Source organism: Gymnoscopelus microlampas, assembly GCF_963454915.1.
Source record: "Gymnoscopelus microlampas genome assembly, chromosome: 12".
In the NCBI taxonomy this organism is placed as follows: domain Eukaryota; kingdom Metazoa; phylum Chordata; class Actinopteri; order Myctophiformes; family Myctophidae; genus Gymnoscopelus; species Gymnoscopelus microlampas.
Genome location: NC_139949.1, coordinates 7,341,555 through 7,359,054, shown reverse-complemented (window position 1 = coordinate 7,359,054; position 17,500 = coordinate 7,341,555). Strand labels below are relative to the sequence as shown.

The window sequence follows — 17,500 nt, the reverse complement described above, 5'->3', positions numbered from 1 at the left end:
CCCGGCTTGAATGGGTTAATGACGCTGTGTAAGGAGCAGTGATGGAAGTGATTTTTTTTTTACTTGAGTAAAAGCATCAATACCACAATTTAGAAATACTCAGTTACAGGTCAAAGTCTGATATTCACAATTTGCTTCAGTAAAAGTACAAAAGTATTGGCATAAACATGTACTTAAAGTGTCAAAAGTAAAAGTACTTATTATGCAGGATGTCCCATTTCAAGTTTTCAAAATGTATAACAAATATTTAAAGACGGGGTGCCGTGATTTTCTGTGAACCCCCCCCCCCCCCCCCCAAAAAAAAAAACCCATAATCATCAGGTATTATGGTTATACTAGGAGGAAGATTTTTTTCAAAAAAGTGTACAGAAAGTATTAAAATTATGTTTTTATGTGGACACGCCTCCAGTTCAGTAAGCATACCTGATTCTCACCTTAGCACCTCCTCCACCACCTTAGCACCACCCACCTGTCCTAGTTCCTCCTCCTCCTCATGCCCACACCTGTTGTTTTATGATAATGAGGGGGAGGGTGTGTTTTTACTATGTCACTAAAGGGCTGTTTTTCTATTGGCACGTTTGACCCTCAAGGTTTCAGCCTCCGGGAAGAAACTCAAAATAGTCAGAGAAGACATAAAACACCATAAAAACACCACCAGGGGGCTTAATGAAGTTCTATCAACCTCATAGACACACAAAAAGTGCAAAACCGTGGCACCACCTTTAAAAAAAAGTGGTGAAAGTAGCAGAACTACAAGCTCACAATGTGCCATGATGCAATACATCGTACAATGTGTTAGGCAAAACAACTATGTACAGTATATCCAGACATTTTACAAAACATTTGATTCATTCAAAACCTGTCTTTCTAATTCAAAAATGTTTGCAGATATTCCATGGCTGAGGGAACAATCCAATATTTTATTCTCCAGTGATGGTTTGTCAGAAGCCCAGAGGCACAGAAGTGCCATGGTGATCTGTCCCCTGGAGAGAAACCATCTCTCTCTCTCTCTCTCTCTCTCTCTGAGGTAGTGTTAGACAGGCATACAGAAACCCAGACAAAGCCCGGCAGAGCTGTGAGGGTTTGACAGTGCGTCGGGCAGAGGTGACAAACACACACCCCGCTAGACACGCGCCAGACACAGAAACCATTTCATTAGCATGTACTTCTTATTCCACTGTGAACGACGGGGGCTACGGTGTGTGTGTGTGTGTGTGTGTGTGTGTGTGTGTGTGTGTGTGTGTGTGTGTGTGTGTGTGCGTGTGCGTGTGCGTGTGTGTGTGTGTGTGTGTGTGTGTGTTAGGGCATTCACCAAAAAGTCGACTTCGACTTGAGTCGACTTAATTAACACAAGTCGACTCCCACCTGGTGAAGTCGAAAGTTTTTTTTTTTTTTTTTTTTTTTTTCCCAAGTTTTTTTTTTCTCCATGTGTGTGTGGGAGGGAGGTGGGTGCGGACTGCAAACCCGGTCTCTGATTGGTTTACCCTGATAGTGTATCCGACCTTTAACCAATAATCACTTCATGTCTAAAATCAAGGGGCGGTACTTATCGCGGTGGAGGGAAAATGAACAGAAGCAGACAACAACAATACAGACATGGCGGCTATAGAGGATTCAGAATCAGATACGCAGAAAAACAAACAACACAGTCACAGATCATCTGTGTGGAAGTACTTCACTCTAGATGATGAAGAACGTACAGTGACCTGTACACTATGCAAGAAGTGCTACAAGTATAACAAGAATACGAGTGTTATGCTCGGCCATCTGAAAACGCATCCAGTTAACCTAAATAATGAAGGGAGTAGTGGGAGTGCGAGTGGTCCGGTGCAGAAGGTCATGAGCAACTACACAAAAAAGCATCTAACAGATCAGAAAAAACAGCACATCACGGGTTTGCTCGCTAATTTCATCGTCAAAGACGTGCGACCTTTGGCTGCAGTGCAAGGGGTAGGCTTCAAAGAAATACTGAAATATTTTGAACCGGACTACACCGTCCCGAGCCACACAACACTGTGGGCTAATATCAACCGGCAGTGTGACGCCCTGCAAAAGAGCATCAAGGAGGAGATGAAAGGCAGGAGCGTGTCGCTAACAACTGACTTATGGACATCCCCAACCATGGAGCCTTACATCACAATTACTGCTCATTATATTACAGACGGGTGGAACATGAAAGCCAGAGTCCTGACTACCTCTCTCATGACGGAGCGACACACAGCTGTCAACATCTCAGCTCGCCTGGATGCAACAATAAAAGAGTGGGGACTACAGGCGTTTTGTACGGTGCACGATAATGCCTCAAACATGAACCTGGCCTTGGAAATGTGCGAGATGTCCCCACAAGACCTAGGATGCACCGGGCACACTCTTCAGTTGGCAATAAAAGCTGGATTAGTCCTACCTGAAATCACCAAGTCCGTCGATGCAGCCAGACGCATTGTAAGTCATTTTCGACACTCAAGCGTGGCAAGTGGTGCTCTGAAGAAAAAACAGTCTGACCTGAACGTGACCAAAAATAAACAAAATAAGCTCCAAAATGACTGTGCGGTTCGGTGGAATTCCACTTTCATGATGCTGGAGCGCTTGCACGAGCAAAGAATCCCTGTGCAGGCTGTTCTGGCAGATGAAACGGTCACAAAGCCAAGTGTTCTCAAGTCCCTCACCATGCGAGCGTCACATTGGGAGCTCATAGAGCAACTTATTCCTGTGTTAGCTCCCCTGGCAAAGGCTACCAAAGTGATGTGTGGCGAGTTGCACGTTGGCCTGTCTTTCATCTATCCCGTGATTTTAAACGTCATCAACACCACCCTCGGTGTCCAGTAGTCGGACTTGGGTGCGATCCGCTCCTTCAAAACCACTGTGAAAAAACAGCTGCAAAAACGCTTCAAACTAGAGTCTGAAGGCCTGGCAGAGTCCATTCCCATCATCGCCTGTCTGCTAGACCCCCGCTTCAAACATCTGCTGTTCCTCCCATCCAGCACGAGAGATGATGCCCACGACCACCTGCATAAGCTGCTGCGAGAGGAGACAGAGCCACCCCAGGCGCCTGCCACAGATGCTACAGGTAAAGTTAGGCCTACAGTCCAGTCTATTAATCATTTTGTCAAGTGAAATTACTTATGTTGTCACAATAGCCTACAGCTGCTTTCGTAGCTATCCAGGTTATTGGGGGTCCAGCGTGCGTGCACGCGGGACGGGTCGACTCGACTTCGACTTCAGTGTGAGTTGAGTCGACTTGAATAAATCTGAAGTCGTTAATGCCCTAGTGTGTGTGCGTGTGCGTGTGCGTGTGCGTGTGAGTGCGTGTGAATTGTTGTTTCACAGTTAAAAAACTGATTTTGCTTCTAGAGTTAAAGTTTACAATTAGGGAAATATATAATGAAATAGCTGATCTATACAAGCACACAATGTTTCACTCTGGAATGGCTTGTGAGCTTGTGGATCTAGTATTGTTTTGCCTTTAGGGTTAGGGTTATAAAATGCCCCAAAAATAATAATAATGTTGACATTCATAAAATAACTATCCTGAAATATGTTTGTCCTCACAAGTACAGCAAAGCTCTACGAGCTCACAATGTGGCAGGCTCTATTAGCTCAGTCAGTGGCAGGGGTGCAATGCTCACTGGACGGCCTTGCACAGCGTGCAAGAACCTATTTGACCAGGAGCACGCGCAGGCACACGCAAAAACTACTTTAAATTCACACTTCAACAAAGTTTACAAAGGCTCCCGACTCACGCCAGGTACATTAGCATATCAATTGTCCATTGTGTGACCTATAGTGTAGGTGTTAAGCGACGGTCGCGTCACATCATTAAAATACAATGCAAGTACATCCAAAAGGAGCATAGCAACACTGCTCAGTGGTAAAACATATCAGCACTTGCGCAGGAAACCGGGTTTCAAATCGGCGGTAGAAGAGGAAAGTTACGTAGTGCAGCTTTAAAGTCCTCACACGTATAGTAATACAAACGATTGCGTGTGCGTGTGTGTGTGTATGCGCGTGTTGATGTGTGTGTGTGTGTGTGTGTGTGTGTGTGTTTGTCTGTGTGTGCGTGCGTGTGTGTTTCCATCATAAATACCATCATGTGTGTTCTCCAGAGTCAGACATCTCCATTGTGCTCTCATGGAGCTGATTAGCAAACAGCGCAGATGTCTAACACCTCCTCTGAGACCTATTACTGTACTGATGTGTTCATACAATGTAACCTGTTTGTGGCGGAACAACTCCTCTGACGTTTTACTTAAGTAAAAGCAGGGGGTGGACTGTAACTAAGTGCATTTAATTGAGTACTGTTACTCGAGTCCATTTTTGAGTGCTTGCACTTCACTTCAGTGGTTCTCAACCTGTGGGTCGGGGCCTTTGGCGGGGTCCCCAGACGACAGTAAAGTGGCAATTTTAATACCTAAAAGAAAAAGAAAAATGTAATGAAAAATTGAATGTAAAAAGACCATTACTGCATCAAAAGTAATCAACAAAGTATACTATAAAAGCTGGTGAAATATTGTCAAATAATATAAGAAAGAGGCACACAAAAACGCCTCGCAGTATGAGGCTTTGTGAGACAGTATATCAGCTATTTTCACAATATTTATGCCTACAATCTCAGGATACTAGTTCAAATCCAAGTTCAGGAGCAGGGTATTTGTAATGTAGGATACTTATGACTTTGACTCCACTACATTTCGTAGAGAAATATTGTGCATTTGACTCCACTACATTTCTAGGAAGGGGGGGGAGTTTGATTTAATACCTGAAGCCCCATGTCAAATCTTGTGAAAACGGTAGACCTACAAGCTAGCTAAAAAATAGGGCTTAATTGGCTAATGCATGTTCGTAATAATAGTTTAATAGTTTTCCAATTTATATCTTAAATGTAATGGAGTAGACGTTTCAAAGTATTAAAAAAAAACTGAAATACCCAAGTAAATTTAAATGTGTACAGTACTTGAGTAAATGTATATAGTTACCAGTGGTGGAAATAACTAAGTACATTTACTAAAGTACTGTACTTTAGTACAATGTTTTGGTATTTTTTTTACTTTACTGGAGTATTTCCAGTTGTCAGCACTTTTACTTCTACTCCATTACATCTCAGAGGCAAATATTGTACTTTTACTCCACTACAATTATTTGAAAACTTCAGTTACTAGTTACTTTGCAGATATAAATCATTATATTATAAAACATACATTAACCACTTTAGCCCTATACATAGGCTGTTTGAAAATAGCCGATCTGCTATTTTCAAACATTTTAGTACTTTTACTTTTGGAACTTTAAGTACATTTTGATACCAATACCTAAATTATGAATAGTAAATTATGAATTCCCGACTTTTACTTGTAACAGGGTACTTCTACATTGCAGTATTGATACTTAAAAAAAGGTAGTAGAGTAGATGTTTAAAAGTATGAAAAAAAAACAACTGAAATACTCAAGTACTCATTTACTTGAGTAAATGTACATAGTTACTATCCACATAACACAAGCCTGTGTTCATATGTCTTCCTTCAGGCTGTAAGCATGCTTCATCAGGCACTGTGACAGGTTTGTGTGGGTGCATTTCAATCTGTTATTCTGTTTCGCTGTATAATAATAGGTGTGATTTACAGACAGTTAAGGGCTTGTCACGACCATGACACTATTAATTGTCATACACGATTAATTGTCATACACGCAATAGGCTCTATTCACAGCAGCCATATTATGAAGACCCTCACAGGTGTTACCAATGATACTAATGAAGGCTCTGTTCCATTCTGGTCAAACAGAGTCAGGGTGCTGATATTGTGCATGTTGGCTCACTGGAAACCTTCCAAATGGCCCCTTACAGGATGTGTAACTCTAAGAGTGTACAAATGGAACCAAATGGACCCGTAAGGGTCCATTTGGTTCCATTTGTACACTCTCAGAGTTATGGGGGTCGTGGAAACCACTGTGCTACACTAAATGGAATAGAGCCTTCATTAGTATCATTGGTAACACTTGGGAAGGAAGTGATAATATGGCCGCTGTGAATAGAGCCTATTGCGTGTCGTCATTTAATTGTCTTTTGACAGCGAACATTGCAGCATAATCGTTGCTGTTGGGTGGAAAAATTGCGCGTATGTATAGACCGTTCCTTTACAAGAAATCGAACTTTACATTATTTGTTTAGATGGGACACCGCGTATTAATGAACAATATGCACATCAATGCAATTTAAAGACACCGGATTTAGCAAATAATGCTAAATGAGTACACTGCATCACATTACACAGGGAAAACAGAGCATAGATACAAAAACGGAGGTACAAAAGAGGTCCGGGGCCCGCATATTGGCCCTCACATCTAGAGTTCGGGCCTCATATCGTCCCTCACACTGTACACCGCACCGCCGATCCGACCGATATGTAATGGCCATATCTGGGTGTATCAGAGGCACGCAGGGACACATGCGCTAATCGGTGTTGTTGTTTAAGTGGCTAGTGTCGCATTTAACATGAATCCAATATGTAGCCGGGGGGTCCCTGCTTCATCTCTCTCAACTAAGAGGTCCTTGGTCTGAAAAAAACGTGGAAGACCCCTGCCTACCAACTAACAACTGACCATGTCTGAGGCACGTGGAAAAGGGGGGAGGGGGGCCACTGGATCTTCTAAAACCGGACTGAAATTGAAATAACACATTCAAACTAACCACATGTGTTCTATTGTCCCGGTATAACGCGTTATAATAATAAACTGTGTGGGAACAGAGGGTTGCAGAGGTGACAGTGACTGTCATGTTTATTCATGTTGGCCTTAGTTGGTGCTCTCTCTCTCTCTCTCTCTCTCTCTCTCTTTCTCTCTCTCTCTCCTTGTCCTCCTGTAGTCAGAGTGCTACTTTGTCGCACAGCGGTGTTTGCATGCAAATGGCTGTTTGCCCATTCTCGACACATAGGCGTCCGCCATGGATTGTGAGAGCTTGTAGATTTGATATTCTCGTCGTGCGGTTGTGCGACAGCATAGATTAGGCATGTCTGTCCATCTCTTTTCTACCTTTTTTAACTTGTTTTTTAAACTAGTTTTTCCTAATAAAGTTGTTTTGATTTTGTTCCTGTAAAGCGACTTTACGCACGCACGCACGCACGCACGCACGCACGCACGCACGCACGCACGCACGCACGCACGCACGCACTCTCCCTCTCACTCTCTCTCGTCTTTCGCTCTGTCTGTCTGTCTGTCTGTCTGTCTGTCTGTCTGTCTGTCTGTCTGTCTGTCTGTCTGTCTGTCTGTCTGTCTGTCTGTCTGCCTGTCTGCCTTTCTGTCTCTCTGTCGCTCTGTCTCTCTGTCTCTCTCTCTCTGTCTCTCTCCCCAACACTCTCTCTCTCTCTCTCTCTCTCTCTCTCTCTCTCTCTCTCTCTCTCTCTCTCTCTCTCTCTCTCTCTGTTATACAGTATTTCTGTCCATGTTACATCCCCCACCCCGGCAGTCCCGTCCCCCCGCACCGCTTCTTACACACACCGTTTGAAGTGCCGTCTCCATAGAGACCAGCACTAATTGGTGTACATTAACATATTATAATTATCCAGCTCCCAGAGAATATGAGAAAAATTCTATGTTTTTGCTTGTGTGTGTGTGTGTGTGTGTGTGTGTGTGTTTGTGTGTGTGCGTGCGTGCGTGCGTGCGTGCGTGCGTGCGTGCGTGCGTGCGTGCGTGCGTGCGTGCGTGCGTGCGTGCATGCGTGCATGTGTGTGCGTGCGTGCATGCTTTCGTGTGTATGCGTTTGTGTGTCCCACAAGTATAGTAGAATGTAAGAAAAAGACACTGCATGAGGACAATCTTCCTGCGTGGAACTCACAAGAGACATGGTTTTTAATGGTTAAAAATGAATGTGGATTTAGGTTTACAATTGGGAAAATATTCTGGTTGGGGGTTAGGATTAAGTCTTAAATTAATCTTAATCCTAACCCCCAATTCAGAGGTTAGCTTTAAGGGTTGGGGTTAGAGGTTCCCTTATTTTATTCTTAGTTCTTAGTTCTTAGTGCAGTGACATACACGCTCACAACGTGTCAGAGCGTTGGGTCTGAATATTGGTTGAAAATGGGCAAAGCGCCCATACTCTAGGTGGGGTCGGTGAAAGGGCCTAATCTGTGAGGAGTTTGCATGTTCTCCCTGTGTCTCCCAGGGTAGTTAATACCCTCACAAAAATATGTAGTAATCCTGGTCGCTATATGGAGGGGAAGGGAACTGGTTGGAATAACGTGTTCCTTCCATGCACTAAAAGCATCAATACTGCAATGCAGAAATACTTAGAAGTAAGTCCAGACATCTAAATTTGCTTGAGGAAAAGTACAAAAGTATTGGCATCAAAATATACCGAAAGTACCAAAAGTAAAAGTACCCATTATGCGGAATGTCCCATTTCACATGCAGGTTTCAAACGCATAAAATGTATACAAATCTTTTTGAAAATAGCAGATCTACAAGCTCACAATGCGGACGCGTTGTCAGTTATAAACATAGGTATAATACATAGTCTACGTGAGACTAAAAGACATTCATAACAGAGTTGTGAGTGTTTACACTACTGCAGTAAGTGTGCTTACCTCAGCCGGAAAGCTGAATCCCAAGGGGGGGAGGGGGGGGTCCGTCCCCAAGCGCCGTCTCTGTGGTGACAACCCCCCCCCCACCCCCCCCTTACGTGTTCCCTGGTGGATGTGAGCGCCGAGAACCTCTTTGTTCCACCGACGCAAAACCAAGATGTTCGCACTCACACACACACACACGCACGCACACACACACACACACACACACACACACACACACACACACACACACACACACACACACACACACACACACACACACACACACACACACACACGCACAGAAACGTTGCTGCACGGAGACAGCACACACTAGACGAGCGCTCACTGCACAAACAACTCACTACAAAGGAGAGAAAAGAAAGGCTGTATCATTCTGAAACAGCACTGAGGCGATTGTACCGTTTTTGATTCTCTCATGTCTCGAATGGTTAACCACATTCTATACCGGGGGCGAATATTCGGCGGAGGAACAATATTTCAGCTGAATATTCCCCCCAAGGAATCTGCAATTTTTGGCAAAGAGATTTGGTTTAAAGCAGGGGTCTTACTTTTTTTTTTTTTTTCAGCCTAATTATGAACTCCCTACTTCATAATTATATCCTACTTGGCACGAACATTGTTCAGGGGACTGCCATCAGAATAGCCACACAAGGGACCACGTGTGGCCCCATCAGGGGCCCCCTGGGTTCCACAGGTCGCTCCAATTCGCACCAGTATGGAGGTCGATGGACGAATTTGGGACCTCAAAAAAAAACGCTTTCACCTAGAAATTCCATTCATAGTTCAAAAATTCCACCTTACTGTGGACATGCATGCTTGAGATTTTTCAATGCAATGTCGATGCGTCAATGGACATTTAAAGGGAAACGAGTACAGGCTACTAATCCTACATACTTACTGCCAGTAACCCCATTTATACTTTAAAATGTTCATCTTACTGTGGACATGTTTGCCTGAAAAGGAATCTTTGAAATGTCTAATAGCTATAGAATTGTACTCCTTTAAAAGTTCAGAGATTTAGAATGGAGGTATGGAGGCAATGGACATTTAAACTTTTACCTGGGGCTTTTACCTTTATCTAATATTGTAGTGAATACCACACAAGTTAACTGACTATGTCAGAATCTCTGTGGTGCAGTGGTTTAGATACAGGGCTTACAACCAGAAGGTTCCTAGTTCAAATCCAACAAGGGCATCTTTCCAACTTGTATATGACTCTTGCGTTCTGTATCTAATCTTTCAGTGAAGAGCGTACAAGAGACCAGAGAAAAAATGAACCATGGTGGAGCTGTGGTTAAAATACAGGCCTTGCACACAGAAGGTCCTGAGTTCAAAACCAGCAAGGACATCTTTTCAACTTTCAGCACTTTCACCTTTATCTATCTTTTAGTGAATACCACGCAAGTTAACAGAATAATAAGAACCTCTGTGGTGCAGTGGTTTAGATACAGGGCTTGCAACCAGAAGGTTCCCGGTTCAAATTCAACCAGGACATTTCCCAACTTTTATCTGACTCTTGTGGTCTGTATCTAATCTTTCAGTGAACATCCTGCAAGAGACCAGAGAAACTATGAACCATGGGGAGCAGTGGATAGGATACAGGCCTTGCACACAGATTTTTTTTTCTCCAACTTTTACGTGGCTGTTTCACCTTTATCTAACCTTTCAATGAAGAACATGCAAGTGAACAGAATTAGGATGAATTACAGTGGTGCAGTGATTGAGATACAGGGCTTATAACCAGAAGGTTGCTGGTTCAAATCCAACAAGGACAATTTTTTAACTTTTACCTGACTCCTGCACCTTTATATAATATTTTAGTGAACAACACGCAAGTGGACAAACTCAGTACGAATTGCTGTGGTGTAGTGGTTAAGATACAGGGCTTACAACCGGAAGGTTCCCAGTTCAAATCTAACTTAGACATTTTTCCAACTTTTACCTGACTCTTGCACCTTCAAATCTCACACATGCTGATTTGCCATTTCCAGGATTTGATTTCCAGGATTTGAGTCTTGAGTCCGAAGACTCAAGACCCAAAAGAGTTTTGAGTCGAACCAATTACTCCCGCTGACACATCAGCGGGAGTGACACATCATTTTTGATGTCTCCGCGGGAGTAATTGGTTCGACTCAAGACCCAAATGAAGGTGAACTGACTGTAATGATTCAAAATGTCATATCGTCACCTTATTAAACTAATGTCCTAAGTCATTTTTTCAAGGTTTTCAGGAAAAATAAAAAACTGATCCAGAACAAAACTATATGATATTTCTTAATCATTTCACCCAAAATGTTTATAACAAATTATGACTATTTAAATAGAAATAACACTGTCTGTCAGTTATGTAACATAAGAGATTGAAATAGGTTTAAATAGGATTAAATCTGACTTAGGCCAAAATAAAAAGCAAAACAAATTACAAAATGGCCTAAATCAGTAAATAATTTGGCTTAAGTCACAAAAACATGTGACTTAGGCCAAACAAAAGGCCTATTTTGTCCTAAGTCACAATAGGGAGTTAGGCCATTATACTAAAAGGGGCGTGAACAGCATGATCCTTTTCAATTAGGAGTTGGGCGATTTTACCAGAGGTGGCCAGTGTCATGAGGACCTGACTTAGGCAAAAATATAATTTCCTCAAAAAATGACTTAGGCCATTAGTTTAATAAGGTGACGATATATAGAATGGAAACCCCATTCAAACTTTAAAATGTTCATCCTAATATGGACATGTTTGCCTGAAAAGGAATCTTTGAAATGTTTAATAGTTATAGAATTGTACTCCTTTAAAAGTTCAGAGATTTAGAATGGAGGTCGATGGACAAATTTGGGACATCAAAAAAACACTTTCACCTAGAAACTCCATTCACAGTTCAAAAAATCCACCTTACTGTGAACATGCATACTTGAGATTTTTTTCTTTGAAATCATTTGTAGTTTTGGAGATATTTAACTTTAAGCACCCAATGTATTGTCAATGCGGCCAATGGATATTTAAAGGCAGGCTTACAACTACATACTTACGCCTAGTAGTACGTTTCAAGCAATTTAGAGTTGATTGGTAGTACTTTGTAGTGACTTTTTTTGGTCCCTAACATTCATCGAAATCTGGACTTAGTACATTTATTTTTTTGGGGCGGCCATAGCTGAGTGGTTAGTGAGCCCGCCTAGGGAGCCAGAGGCCCTGGTTGCCCCAGGTTCGATTCCAGGCCAGGCCAGCATATGTGTCGATGAAATGAAATTTGTTCCTGAGCAAGACTCTTAACCCCTAATTGCTCACAGGTTCTCATTGGAAACAAGACCGCAAGGACTTTCATGAACGACCTGTTAAAAGGAATTATCCTTATCCTTATTATCACCATTGTGTCACTACCGAAACGAAAGTTTGTCACTACCGAAACGAAAGTTAAATCCGAAAACATCACTAAGTGTGGAGGCCAAAATGGTCCCCCCAAAAACCTGTTAGGAGTACGTTTCAGGCAATTTAGAGTTGATTGGTAATTTTCGTTTTGGTGAAATTTATTTTACCGAAACGAAAGTTAAATCTGAAAAATCACTAAATGTGGAGGCCAAAATCATCCCCCCAAAAACCTGTTAGGAGTACGTTTCAGGCAATTTAGAGTTGATTGGTAATTTTCGTTTCCACTCAAGTCAAATCAAGTCATGTTATTGGACAGACGCTCTACCAGTTGAGCTATGCTGTTGGCTGAGAGTTACAGGTTTCCTGGTGGTTTTAACTTGTTTTTCTAGAAGTTAGTCTGCAAAAGGAAGCATCACTAAGGATATCAGTCAATTTATCCATCACTAAGGATATCAGTCAATTTATCCGTTGCCCCAAGTTACCGGGGACACTTGACTCGAGTGGGAATCGAACCCACTCAAGTCATGTTATTGGACAGACGCTCTACCAGTTGAGCTAAGCTGTTGGCTGAGAGTTACAGGTTTCCTGGTGGTTTTAACTTGTTTTTCTAGAAGTTAGTCTGCAAAGGGAAGCATCACTAAGGATATCAGTCAATTTATCCGTTGCCCCAAGTTACCGGGGACACTTGACTCCAGTGGGAATCTAACCCACTCAAGTCAAGTCATGTTAATGGACAGACGCTCTACCAGTTGAGCTAAGCTGTTGGCTGAGAGTTACAGGTTTCCTGGTGGTTTTAACTTGTTTTTCTAGAAGTTAGTCTGCAAAGGGAAGCATCACAGTAAAGACACCAGTGGGATTTGAACTCATGGCCTCTGGATCATGAATACTGCGTCTCAACCCATTGAGCTAACTGTTGGACAAGAAATACAGCCTTCCTGGTGCTTTGACTTGAACAACAAACAAGACAAATACATTTATTTTTTCACCATTGTGTCACTACCGAAATGACAGTTTGTCACTGTCAATTTTCGTTAAGGTAAAATTTTACCGAAACGAAAATTACCAATCAACTCTAAATTGCCTGAAACGTACTCCTAACAGGTTTTTGGGGGGACGATTTTGGCCTCCACACTTAGTGATTTTTTCGCATTTAATTTTCGTTTCGGTATAATAAATTTTACCGAAACGAAAATTACCAATCAACTCTAAATTGCCTGAAACGTACTCCTAATAGGTTTTTGGGGGGACGATTTTGGCCTCCACACTTAGTGATTTTTTCGGAGTTAACTTTCGTTTCGGTAAAATAAATGTACCAATCAACTCTAAATTGCCTGAAACGTACTCCTAACACAGGGGTATTCAACTAGATTAGACAGGGGGCCACAACTGTAAAATAATTTGGAGTCGGGGGCCACACAGCGCAAATGCACGCGCGCGCAGCGCGCGTGCATGTGCGCACACACTTTGCGCGCGTGCGCGAAGCGCACGCGCGCGAAATTTTTCGGGTCTAATTCGGGTCTAATTCGGTCTAATTCGGGTCTAATTCGGTTCTATTTGACCAATATACTGTAAATCAACCTTTTTTCGGGTCCAATTCGGTCTAATTCGGTTCTATTTAAGGTTCTAAGTTAAGTTCCAATGAAAGATGGCCTTTCAAGAACTAATGAAGGATAAATAATATGTACTGTTTTAACTTTGATAACATAAATCAAAGTTAAAATAAATAATAATTATGAAAATTAAAAAAAAAAAAAAAAAAAAAAATTTTTTTTTTTTTTTTTTTTTTTTGGAATATGGCCAGGGGCCACAAGGAAGCTCCTCGCGGGCCGCACGTGGCCCGCGGGCCGCCAGTTGAATATCTATGTCCTAACAGGTTTTTGGGGGGACGATTTTGGCCTCCACACTTAGTGATTTTTTCGGATTTAACTTTCGTTTCGGTAAAATAAATTTTACCGAAACGAAAATTACCAATCAACTCTAAATTGCCTGAAACGTACTCCTAACAGGTTTTTGGGGGGACAATTTTGGCCTCCACACTTAGTGATTTTTTCGCATTTAACTTTCTTTTCGGTAAAATAAATTTTACCGAAACGAAAATTACCAATCAACTCTAAATTGCCTGAAACGTACTCCTAACAGGTTTTTGGGGGGACGATTTTGGCCTCCACACTTAGTGATTTTTTCGGATATCTAATTTGGAGTCTGAAAGGAAAATCAGTAAAATAATTGTTTAAAAAGTGAATTGGAATAGAATGTGAGATTATTCTAAGATCCCCTGACCGACATGCATGCTTGAGATTTTTTCTTTGAAATCATTTGTAGTTTGGGGGATATTTAACTTTAAGCGCCCAATGTAATGTCAATGCGGCAATGGACATTTAAACTTTTACCTGGGGCTTTTACCTTTATCTAATATTGTAGTGAATACCACACAAGTTAACAGACTATGTCAGAATCTCTGTGGTGCAGTTGTTTAGATACAGGGCTTACAACCAGAAGGTTCCTGGTTCAAATCCAACAAGGACATCTTTCCAACTTTTATCTGACTTTTGTGGTCTGTATCTAATCTTTCAGTGAAGAGCGTACAAGAGACCAGAGAAAAAATGAACCATGGTGGAGCTGTGGGTAAAATACAGGCCTTGCACACAGAAGGTCCTGAGTTCAAAACCAGCAAGGACATCTTTTCAACTTTTACCTGGCGCTTTCACCTTTATCTAATCTTTTAGTGAATACCACGCAAGTTAACAGAATAATAAGAACCTCTGTGGTGCAGTGGTTTAGATACAGGACTTGCAACCAGAAGGTTCCCGGTTCAAATTCAACCAGGACATTACCCAACTTTTATCTGACTCTTGTGGTCTGTATCTAATCTTTCAGTGAACATCCTGCAAGAGACCAGAGAAACTATGAACCATGGTGGAGCAGTGGATAGGATACAGGCCTTGCACACAGAATGTTCTGAGTTCAAATCCAACAAGGAGTGTTTTCCAACTTTTATGTGGCTGTTTCACCTTTATCTAACCTTTCAATGAAGAACATGCAAGGGAACAGAATTAGGATGAATTAAAGTGGTGCAGTGATTGAGATACAGGGCTTATAACCAGAAGGTTGCTGGTTCAAATCCAACAAGGACATTTCTTGAACCTTTCCCAGACTCCTACACCTTTATCTAATCTTTTAGTGAAGAACACGCAAGTGGACAAAGCCAGTAAGAATCGCTGTGGTGCAGTGGTTAAGATACAGGGCTTACAACTGGAAGGTTCCCAGTTCAAATCCAACTTGGACATTTTTCCAACTTTTACCTGACTCTTGCACCTTCAAATCCCACACATGCTGATTTGCCATTTCCAGGATTTGATTTCCAGGATTTGAGTCTTGAGTCCCAAGACTCAAGACCCAAAAGAGTCTTGAGTCTAACCAATTACTCCCGCGGGGACTCAAGGCCCAAAAGAGAAATTTGATGTCTCCGCGGAAGTAATTGGACATGCATGCTTGAGATTTTTTATTTGAAATCATTGTAGTTTTGGAGATATTTAACTTTAAGCGCCCAATGCATTTTCAATGCGGCAAATAGTAGTTGCCAATTCGCCGGTGTCGTCACCTGCCTGCACACAGCGTCGGGTCTGTAACACCCTGCCTGCCCTGTCTGCTCAAAGTGCAGGGGCAAGATCCGCCAGGGGAAAAAAACAAAAAAAAACGGCCGAATTTTAAGTGAGGACCATTTGAAAAAACGGTTTGGCCACCGACAGGCGCCCAGAACGCATGGATGCATATTTATAGCAGAAAGAGCTTCACATTTAACTGTGAGTCATTCCACGAATTCGGTACGATTTGCACTTTTTTTTTTTTTTTTGAAAAATCGATGGAAACAAATTACTTTTTTGAATAGCCCACACCATAAAGGACATATTTAACATGCAGAAAAACATATTTTCCCATCACAGGCATTAAATTAATATTTTTATATGGAATAATATATGTAACAGGGTTGAAATTCATAACGGGGTTGAGTGGAACGGGGTTGAGATTTTTTACTCAAGATGGCCATAACTCTACCTGTGATGATTAAGAGGAGACCACATGGCATGCATGACATTAGTCAATCACATATATTGCTGAAATGACAAAGACAATTTAAAATAATAATAGTTTTCTATCTTTATTTCATGTAACGGGGTTGAGTTGTTATGCTTTACGATCACGCTTTGAAAGTATAAATGACCCTAAATAGCTGTATAAGAAGTTCGAAATGTTCCTCTTTCTGCAGCATCTTGCTCAGAAGACTTGTAGAATGCCATCACATGTTGTTGATGCCACTAAAGGGTCAGTTTATACTTTTTACAGAGAGGAGAATGACTTGTGTAACGGGGTTGAGTGTGACTGTGGGACAGAGCTATATAACGTGATTTTAATGATAAATCAACTATTTATTAAAAAACGAAACATGACTAGCAATAGAGTACATTGCTGGTTTTATGTGAATAATATAAGTTATGGATTATTCTACACTTTTAGTAGTCATATCTGAAGGCCAATCTCTCTATCGGCCATTGGGGACATGAAAAATGGGCAAATTTAGGCGGTGTCTACTGTAGAAAAGGCAGATAATTTCAGATATAAAGATAAAATATATAATATTTTTACACAATATTCAAGGTAACATTTCAATTGATTCTAAAAAGCTTTTAAAATTTGATTTTGGTGACCCGATGGATACAATACACTTAAAAAGGTCAGAGGGGACTGCAAAGTGTACCGAATTCGTGGAATGACTCCTATAGCCATACTCATTCAATTCTGAACCGATTCTTAAAATTAAAAATTCTCTATTAGCTGTGAAGGGTCTACTCTTCTTTCATGTGTATCAGATCATGATTGTTCGCCATCAAACAATATCAAGCAAAAAGAAAACATCGGTCTAACCCGGCGGCCTCGGTCCGCGAAAAAAACGGGGGAGTGTGTTTTGGGACGAGCGTTCCGTTTTCCACCTGGAATGGCTCGGTAATTCTCAATAGACTTATCACCCGTTGTTGTGCGACCCCCCGCCGCTTAACCCCCGGGGGGGTTAAGATTCTGGCCCGGTCAACGTTAGAATTCACCTTACGAAAGTGGCTGTGGAGCCTCATAGGAGCTATAGCCTACAGCAGAGGGAGAGGTTCCAAATAGAGCTAGTAATAAAACAATAGTAAAAGGTGGTAGTATAATAACTTAATATTCCGATTGGAGCTAAACTATCAGACGTTATCCTTCAACTTCTCGTTTATGCTCCCAAATGACTGGATATACAGGTTTTGTAGAAATATTAGACCTTGATTGTCGAATGTTTAAGCATGTTATAATCATATATAGGCTACTTTACCATAGAACATTTTTGAAATATTTAATTTTTTAACATTTTGGATAAAATAGCCAATTTTACATCGAGGTGCCCAGATGTCCCTTGTGCCCACCTATCCTGTTATACCCTGGTGGGTCTGTAAGTCATTTATTTGTTACACAATCGGTCAGTATCATAATAAACTAGAAAAAGTGCTCCTCGGAGCACAAGTCTCCACCAGGT

The 17,500-nt window shown here is 41.6% G+C and overlaps 1 protein-coding gene across 1 annotated transcript in view; it reads left to right on the top strand.

The window, feature by feature from the left end:
* The window catches only part of nsg2 (neuronal vesicle trafficking associated 2), a gene marked incomplete at its 3' end in the record, with an annotated part of 71,679 nt that overhangs the window by 30,165 nt on the left and 24,014 nt on the right, over positions 1-17,500 (top strand). The window lies entirely within an intron of this gene.